At 34.8% G+C, this 9,280-nt stretch overlaps 1 pseudogene; it reads right to left on the bottom strand.

Annotated features, from left to right (window-relative positions):
• Positions 1 to 2,715: 2,715 nt before the first annotated feature.
• The window catches only part of LOC109340289, a 22,727-nt pseudogene continuing 16,162 nt past the window's right edge, over positions 2,716 to 9,280 (bottom strand).

Raw genomic sequence — 9,280 nt, 5'->3', positions numbered from 1 at the left:
AGAAAAAGAATAATACTTATGAAGACAAAGAAGATTAAAGCTTCCAGACAATTAGATTAAGTCGCTATAGGTACTTCTATCCTAAAACTCTTAAATATGCAAAGTAGTAATGCTCAAACTATTTTTTAAAGAAAGTTGAAACACTTTAAAAATACTTCAAACAATTTTCAAAAATAGTGTGTAACGGGTTACTTCATCTAAGTAACAGGTTACGTGTGTGACAAAAGAGTTATCCAACTTAAAATTGTTCAGAGTAATCCATTACTGCCTTTGAGTAACATATTACCAATTTTGAAAAGGTTGAGTAACCGATTACCCAAATTGGTGTAATTGATTACTCTAATTCCTTTTTAAAAGAACAGTGGACAGAGAGTTGGGTAATCGATTACCCACTGTTAGTATTCGATTACTGAGAGCTATTGCATCAGATTTCAGATTTCAAAATGAAATGTTTTCATTCCAAACGAAACCTCTTCACTTCAAACAACCCCTACACTTTCATAATGGCAACATGGGTGTTTAGAAAGTCTATATAAAGTCTCTAACTCTTACAACACAAACACACAACAACACACAACTCTTATACAATTTTCGAAAGCTCTTAAACTTATTCTGAAGTTATTTCTCTATACTTTTTGCAACTTGCACTCAAACTTTTAAAGTCATTTTTCTGAAGTTGCTTAGAAGTGTTTCAAAGTTTTCCAAAGAGCATTATTACTTGGTATACATAAAGAGTTTCAAGTTATACTGCTTTCATACTTGTAAAGGCAATCTGCCATTGTTGTACATTCTTCATTATTGTTGCTTAACACTTTCTTTCACGGGGTGTGAAAAGAAAGGGGATTAGAATCACTTGGAAAGGTGTTTTCCAAGAGTGAATAAGAATTAGGGAGTGTGTAAGGTACATAGAAATCTTGGGGTGAGATATTGTAGTTACAACTCATAATTCTTAGTGAAGAAATCTCTTGTGCTGCAAAAGTACTGGACGTAGCCTTCGATGGACTAGAAGGTGAACTAGTATAAAAATCATTGTGTATTCTCTTCTCCCTTATCTCTTTCATTTTATCTTGATTATTTTTCTACATATATTTTCCGCTGCACGTTAACTCTTGATTTTGCAGAAAAAGTGGCCATAATTTTTAAGTCAACTAATTCAATAGAGAACATAGATTGCGATCCAATAAAGTCGATTTTCAGATATGTGAAGGCTACTACAACGAGGTTAAATTGTATATATAATCGATGCTACAACACCAAAATATGTTGTGTGCTCAGCGTGAAAGTTAATTCCTTATACTTCGGCATCATAGTACAAAAAATTAATTTACTTCATCTAAGCTATATGTCTTTAACTTTTACTAACTGATTTTTTAAAATAATATAAATATAAAGAGTACATGTGAAGAACATTGGCAATAGTTATCTAAAATAAGTACCTGAAATATTTTTTTGTTAAAAAGAATAATTTTACTCTAATATTGTCTCTAACAATTTTGTTTAGTTTTTTTTCTTTTGTGGTTGGTCGAAAAGGTCGGACTAGAAGGTCGGACAAGGATTCCTTGCTGGTTATCTGAGTTGAGGTTGACTTAGGCTTACCGGTAGAGGTACCTGAAAAGGTTCTCCGACGATCAAGTCAGTAAGACACTAGAGAGGTAAAACTCGATAACAAATGTATAAGAAGTGACCAGTCAACAATAATGACAAGTGATACTTCCTATTGGGGAAACTCTTGTATTTATAGTGGTTGAGATAAATGATATGGTCTTGGTGGATACTTGGCATGGCCGATCATTCGCACATGTCGGTGGCTGCTTTTCCCATGTCAGACGAATTTGGCAGGTCTGTACTCTATGCAAAGTTGACTTATTGCTTGCATCAGGTTTGATAGCCGTATTTTAGGCTTGTCCTTGTTGTATTGGCAAGAGGGTACGTGAGATTTGCAGGTGATGTGGCAGTGCACTGTTGGCGACGTGGTAGGCAGGGTAAACAATAATGATCGAACTTATAATTGGGCGAGTCATGAAAAAATGATATATATATCGTTACCCATGCATTTATCATGAAAATAAATATAGTCGCATGAGTCATATTTGTCCCCTACCTGACACTAAATATTAATTGGATATAATTTTTGAACCTGATTCTAGATCCACTGAGACCTAATCCTATTTGGGCTTGATTATGATCAGGCCATACTAGATAAGCGAGTAGGGCCAACTCCTACTCAACTCTAATTTAAACTCATGAATTCAATGTTACATGACAAATAATTTTACCCTTAGGTTGATATTCACCTTTTGTAATAATAGTAATAATAACTAGTATGTGACTATCCTTAAACAAAATAATCAACATAAAAATGAACAAAAAAAGGCTTGCAATATGGTCAAAATAAAGATACATTATTCAACAAATATTTTTCCTTCGTGAGTTTCTATCACACTACATTTCTTATTTTATTACGAATGGGATCCTCTATCGTAAAATAAGTATGTCTCAATATCTTGACCAATCATCTTATTACAAGTAATATAAAAATATTATTTGATGTTTCTATTTTTTTTAATTCAGTGTCACATTTTTATTAGACCTAGACATACTAGTGAAACGAGAATGGGGTGATCTCTATCCATTTTATTGGGTAGATGTTTATCACTCCACTACAACTTCAATAAGACATTAATCAAACTAAGCATGATGTTCTAGTAAGCTGCATTATCCACGTAGTGAATCAAACTCATAAACAAAAGCATCCAAATCTAAGTTAGAAGTTCATCCTTCTTCCACAGTCTTTCTTGCCAATCTTGACAACACCTCTGCTATGTTCCTCCTTTCCTCTACTTTTTCATCGTTTGCTAATATCTTCCTCACACTTTTCTCTATTGCTTCCCAATGAATACTATAATCAATATCCGAAAGTAAACAACATTTTTTAACACCAATGGGTACGTCTTTTAAGGGCATCAACCACTAACTTCTCATTGTAAAATTGCTATGCAGACACAAGCCAAGTGTTAAAGGGTACCCTAGTAGATACTCATTCCGAAGTTGAATTCCACCCACAATGAGTCATAAATGCTCCAATTGCTTCATGTTTAAGAATCAAAACTTGAGGTGCCCAACCTCTTATTATTAGTCAATTGCCTTCAATTCTTCTCTTAAATCCTTCTGCCAACCATTCTTCTCCATCTTTTTTGCTTTTCTTCACAACCCAAATGAATGGTTTCCCTGAAGCCTCAAGTCCCAATGCAATTTCTCTGAGATGAGAATCAGGGAAGTTTACAGCACTTCCGAAGAATACATAAACAACTAAATTTGCTTCCTTTGTGTCAAGCCAATTTTGCCACTGATGCTCATCAATAGATGCTTCTTTTCCTCTATATTTCTTGTATTCCTTATAATGTTGCAAAGATACAAAGGGCCTATGTGCCATGTTCTTCTTCCTATTACATGTTAGATTAATTCAACAATTAGTGGTCAATGTTATTGAAAGTTACTAGTTTGAATGAAAATACCTAATGTGATGGTGATTGGAAGTTTATAGATCAAACTAGTGGGGGTGTGTTGTTAACTCCCCCTCTTACTTCATGGGTAGTTTCCATGACAGTGGAGGAGTTATTTTCTCAAATAACTCCTTCTAAACCCTTCTATAAAAGAGACAACTATGCATTCGAAAAGTCATGTCATTCATTTGCTATCGTACGAGTAGAAATACAAAGTGTGAATTAGAGAAGCATTATAGTGGCTGAATAAGGAAAGTGCAGTGTCATATAGAAAAGGAAGGAAATTGAGTTCATAATCATGAAAGAACGCATAAAGGGAAGGCGGAGAGGTGAAAACAAAGGGAATCAGAAAGACAAACAGAAGGTGCATGGTGCAATATAAAGAAGGGAAACACAAATGGAACCATGTATTCATCAGTATCTTCCTTTATCACATGTGAATGTCATAATGTTAAGGTCCTAATTAAAGGGTGAACCATTAAAGAATCATAAAAGTCTTAAAAATTATCAATTGCTATCAAAGCATCAGGTTAATGACATTATGACATTCCTTGTGTTCCTAGAATTGAATCATGAGTACATTAAAATAGAATCAAAGACTTATTGTTATGACATGAGGTAATTATGAATTGTTCTCTTTTGGTTCAATCCGAAGTTAATTATTTCAATAAAAATTGTAATACTTTCATGTGTTTTATAATGTTACTATCTGACTGAAAATGAGAAATAATTATACTTGTATGAAAAAATAATTATTGATTTTGATAATAATTACAATTAAAGTTATGATGTATATCTTGATCACCCAAAAGTGGATCATCGCATGTAACTAAGATGATGATGTCATAAAGATAATAAATTGGATTTGTTCATTAATTATAACACATATTTTGGTAACCCAAAGGTGGATCGCTGCATGTATTTAATGACATTAAAGTTTTAAGCATACTTGTTTGTGCTCGTTTATCCAAAGATAATATACATGTTTAAAAAGTATGATTAATCAGTTACTCACTAAAGAATAATATTGGGCATCATTAACAAAAGTCTAATGCATTTAAATTTCATCTAAAGATAATTAAGTTCATGAATAAAAGTTTCTTTGAATCCATAAAGATTTATTCAAGGCATTAAATTGTGAGTGTGTCTTATTTCAGCTTCATTTAATGCATTCTTCTTAGGCAATGAATGTGTCAAAAAGGTCAATGGACTAAGCTATGATGATTGGTCCGAATAGATCCAGTTCTCACTAGGTGTGATGGAGTTAGACTTGGTCATAATTATGGATAATGTACCAATTATAAGTGAGACTAGGTCGAAGGTAGACAAGACTCTATATGAGGCTTGGGAGCGGTCAAACAAGTTGACTCTTAGCTTGATAAAAATATCAATATGTGACAATATCAAGTTGTCTATGCCTAAAACGAATAATGTAAGGGAATTTATGAGAATGGTCAAGGATTACTCCCAATCAAACATTACTGATAAGTCTATGGTGGGAAATCTCATGATAGAGCTTACGACTAATAAGTTTCACTAGTCAAAACCCATTCATGATCATGTAACTACCATGGAAAATTTGGCTGTGAAAATGAAAGGAATGGGGATGGAGGTGACAAAAGCATTCTTAGTACAATTCATTATTAACTTCCTTCCCATTGAGTCTGGCCAATTCCAGGTGAAATATAACACCATAAAGGAGAAATGAAATTTTTAGGAAGTAAGGATCATGCTTGTTCAAGAGGAGGGGGTTATAGAAAATTAAGAATAACATCATTCACTTGTCCATTTAGGAGCTAGGTAGCACCAACAAATTCAAGCTAAACAATAGGATTAAAGGAAATGGGGAGGAAAAGGCAGAATCGTACTCAAATTCAAGCCAAACAATATGCTCAATACATTATGCCTTACACACTACAACAAAATGGTGTGGCTAAAGGGCGGAATCATACTCTATGGAAATGGTTAGGTCAATTTTGAGTCATTGTGATGTACCTTTATTGTTGTAGATGTATTCATTAAGGACTATTGCGTATCTGCTGAATAGGGTTCCCAGCAAGGCAATTCCTAAAACTCCCATGAGTTATGGATTGGTAGGAAACCCAATTTGAGACATCTCCATGTTTGGAGTTGTCTATCAGAAGTGAAGTTGTACAACCCACATGAAAAAAACTTGATACAATAACCATTAGTGGTTTCTTTTTCGAGTATCCGAAAAAGTGAAAAGGGTACAAATTTTATTATCCTAACCATAGTACGAGAATGGTTGAATCTAAAAATGCTAGGTTCGTTGAGAGTAGTCAAACCAGTGGGAGTGATAAATCATGAAAGGTGGATATTATGGAGACATCTGATATATCTTCTTCACCGAAGATGTCTCCTCAGGTTGTTGTTCACCTAGTTATATTACCATCGAATAACACATAGAGACAACAAAATAATATTTAGAACTCACGTGATGAACAAATAGTTAATGAGTCAATTAATGAAGTCGTTAATGATCAAGTGCTGGAAGAACCGCAAGAATTGCCATTAAGAATGTTAAAAGGCAAAGAAGATTAGATGTTCTTGACGATTATATTGTATATTCACTTGAACATGATTCTGACTTGAGCATTGACAAGGATCGAGTCTCGTTCATACAAGCCCTAGAAAGTGATAATTCTGAAAAGTGGCTCAATGCTATGAAAGAAGAGTTGAAATCAATGGACGATAATAAAGTTTGGGATCTAGTTGAGTTGTTTGAGGGTTCAAAGTGATTTGGCTGTAAATGGATCTTTAAGACCAAGCGTGACTCGAAAGGCACATTGAAAGATATAAGGCTAGACTTGTCGCCAAGGGTTTCACTCAAAAGGAGGGCATTGATTATAAAGAAGCTTTCTCTCTAGTCTCTAAAAAAGATTCTTTAAGAATTGTTATGAATTTGGTGGCTCATTATGATTTAGAGCTTCACCAAATGGACGTGAAGACCACTTTTTTGAATGATGAATTAAACAAGAAAGTTTATATGAACCAATCCAAAGGGTTCATGACCACAAGAAAGAATAATCTAGTGCGTAAATTAAATAAGTTAGTATATGGACTGAAACAAGCATATAGATAATGGTATATAAAGTTCAATGATACTATTATGTCATATGGGTTTATGGAAAACACTGTTGATCGGTGTATCAACATGAAAGTTAGTGGGAACAAGTTTTTAATATTAGTCATATATATTGATTACATTCTGCTTGCTGTAAATAATAAATTATTATTACATGATGTAAAGAAATATTTGAAATGAAGGATATGGATGAGGCGTCCTATGTGATATGAATAGAAATATTTCGTGATAGATCACAAGGATTGTTGGGATTGTCACAGGAAGGATATATCAATAAAATATTAGAGAGATTCAGAATGGAAAACTACTCCACATGGATAGTTCCAATTAAGAGAGAGGACAAACTCAGTGAAAAACAATGTCCAAGGAATGATTGGGTATGTAAGAAAATGAAATCTATTCCTTATGTATTAGTATTGAGAGTTTAATTCATGCACTCGACCGGATATCAGTTTTGTTGTTGGAATTTTAGACCGATATCAAAGTAAACCCGAAATGGACCACTAGAAGAATGCAAAGAACATTCTCAAATATTTGCAAGGTACTAAGGATCACATGCTTAGGTAGAGAAGGTCAAATAACCTTGAGGTGATCGGTTATTCGAATTCAAACTATGCAAGATGTGTGGACTCAAGAAAATCTACATTTGGGTATGTCTTCCTAGTGGCTAGAGTAGCCATTTCATGGAGAAGTGGTACACAATCTATAATTGCTATGTCTACTTGGAGGCTGAGTTTGTGGCATGATTTAAGGCCACAAATATTGCATTGTGGTTGCGAAACTTTACTTCAGGGCTTGGCATTATAGACAGTGTAACTAGGCCGCTGAAGTTTTATTGTGATAATTTAACAGTTGTCTTCTTCTCTAAGAATGACATGTATTCTAGAGGTACCAAACATATAGATATAAAGTTCCTGCCCGTTAAAGAAGAATTACAGAAAAAGAAGGTGTCTATAGAAGATATTGGTATCGATCTAAATGGTAGCGGATTCGTTAACTAAAGGATTGCAACCGAATATTTACATTGGCCATGTAGAAAGGATGGACATTATAGATAACTCATTGTTAATGTGATAGTACCTCATGTGTATATACATGTACAGATGTTTGCTTATCATTGTATGACACATTTGAATTTAATGAAAGTCTTATTTCCGTAATTAAAGTTTAAATTATTCATATTAAAGAATGTACTTGTATGATTTTTAATGAGATAACTTGGTGATTTTTCGAAAGGTAAATGAAGACTCAAATTAAGGTTTGTTGAGTTGAGTTGGATGTGATACATGGAAGGGATCATGTTGCCTCATATAATTTGGGACTGCCATGATTCAACGATTTCAATTCAATTAAGGATGATGATTTGTAAGGTTCAATTGAAGTACACAAATAAAGTTATGAATCTTCAAGTCATCACATGGACCAAGTGGAAGATTGTTAGATTAATTCAACAATTAGTGGTTCATGTTCATGGATGTTACCAGTTTGAATGAAAGTGCCTAATGTGATGGTGGTGAAAATTTAATTGATCAAGTTAGTGGGGGTGAGTTGTGATAAGTTTCAAACATACCTAAATTTCATACACTTTTATGGCACTTATCTTAAGCATAATTGAGAAAAACTAACTTAAAAACAATACTTTTTGGATAAAATATCACAATTTTATATATTTGTGTTGTATTTCTCTTTAATGTGTTTTGTAGGATTTATAAAGAAAAAGAAAAGAGAATGAAGACTCATGGTCCAAGAAGAAAAAGAAGTCAAACTCAAGGTTCTCAAGCTGGCAGCTTAGCATGGACCAAGCTACGCTGAGCTGACCTGGACACCAGCCTGGCACGGTCAGACCCAACCTGGCTTAGTCAAACCAACCTGGCACAGACCAAGTTGCTCAAGCAGGCAGCTTAGCAGACCTGCTTGACCGTTCAGCCTAGCACCAGACAAAGCCTGACAAGGTCAGAACACAAGCTTGGCACGGTCAGACACAAGCCTGGCACATGCCCAAGATGCTCAAGTAGGAAGCTCAGCGGTGCCACATGTGTGCTCAGCGGTGAACCAGACACCTGACCAGGTCAGCAACCACCAAGCCATGCTCAGTCAGCACGATCAAAGTTGCTCAAGTAGGTAGCTTAGTGGTGCCGCATGTATGCTCAGCGGTGTGCACCCAGAATTAAGTTAGCCATCAAGAAACCATGAATTCATGCATGACCTCACTTCAAGTAGTCCACCATAAGCTTTTTAGGAGTAGCTCACCGTAGTTGGTACCATAGCTCACAACTAGCCTTGGTGAGGCAAGCTTAAGGAGGTAACCAAGCTACATGACCAAGTGACCAAACCCATGTTGAAGGGTTAGGTCAGCTGCTGAGCGGTGCAAAGAAGCAGCTCAGCGGTGGCAGGGAAAACTCTATAAATAGGAAGGCATTTCCTTAATTCAGAGGAATTCTTCCCTTAAGAAACAACACAATTCTCTCTTCTTATTTCTTAGTTTGAAAGCTCGGTTCATAGAAGCTTTTATAAGTAATTTTTATAGTTTTTAGTTTATAATTCAAGAGGAGAAAGGAGAAGGAAAATGAGATGCAAAAATCCATTTTCTAATCTCATTTGGAACTTAAAGCATCCAATCCATGGATGGATGGCTCATGCTCCTAACAATTTCATTTGAATATGGTTATGT

This window comes from Lupinus angustifolius, unplaced genomic scaffold, assembly GCF_001865875.1.
Source record: "Lupinus angustifolius cultivar Tanjil unplaced genomic scaffold, LupAngTanjil_v1.0 Scaffold_156_4, whole genome shotgun sequence".
NCBI lineage: Eukaryota > Viridiplantae > Streptophyta > Magnoliopsida > Fabales > Fabaceae > Lupinus > Lupinus angustifolius.
Note: the sequence above shows the minus strand (reverse complement) of the source record. Positions and strands in the feature narration are given on the sequence as shown.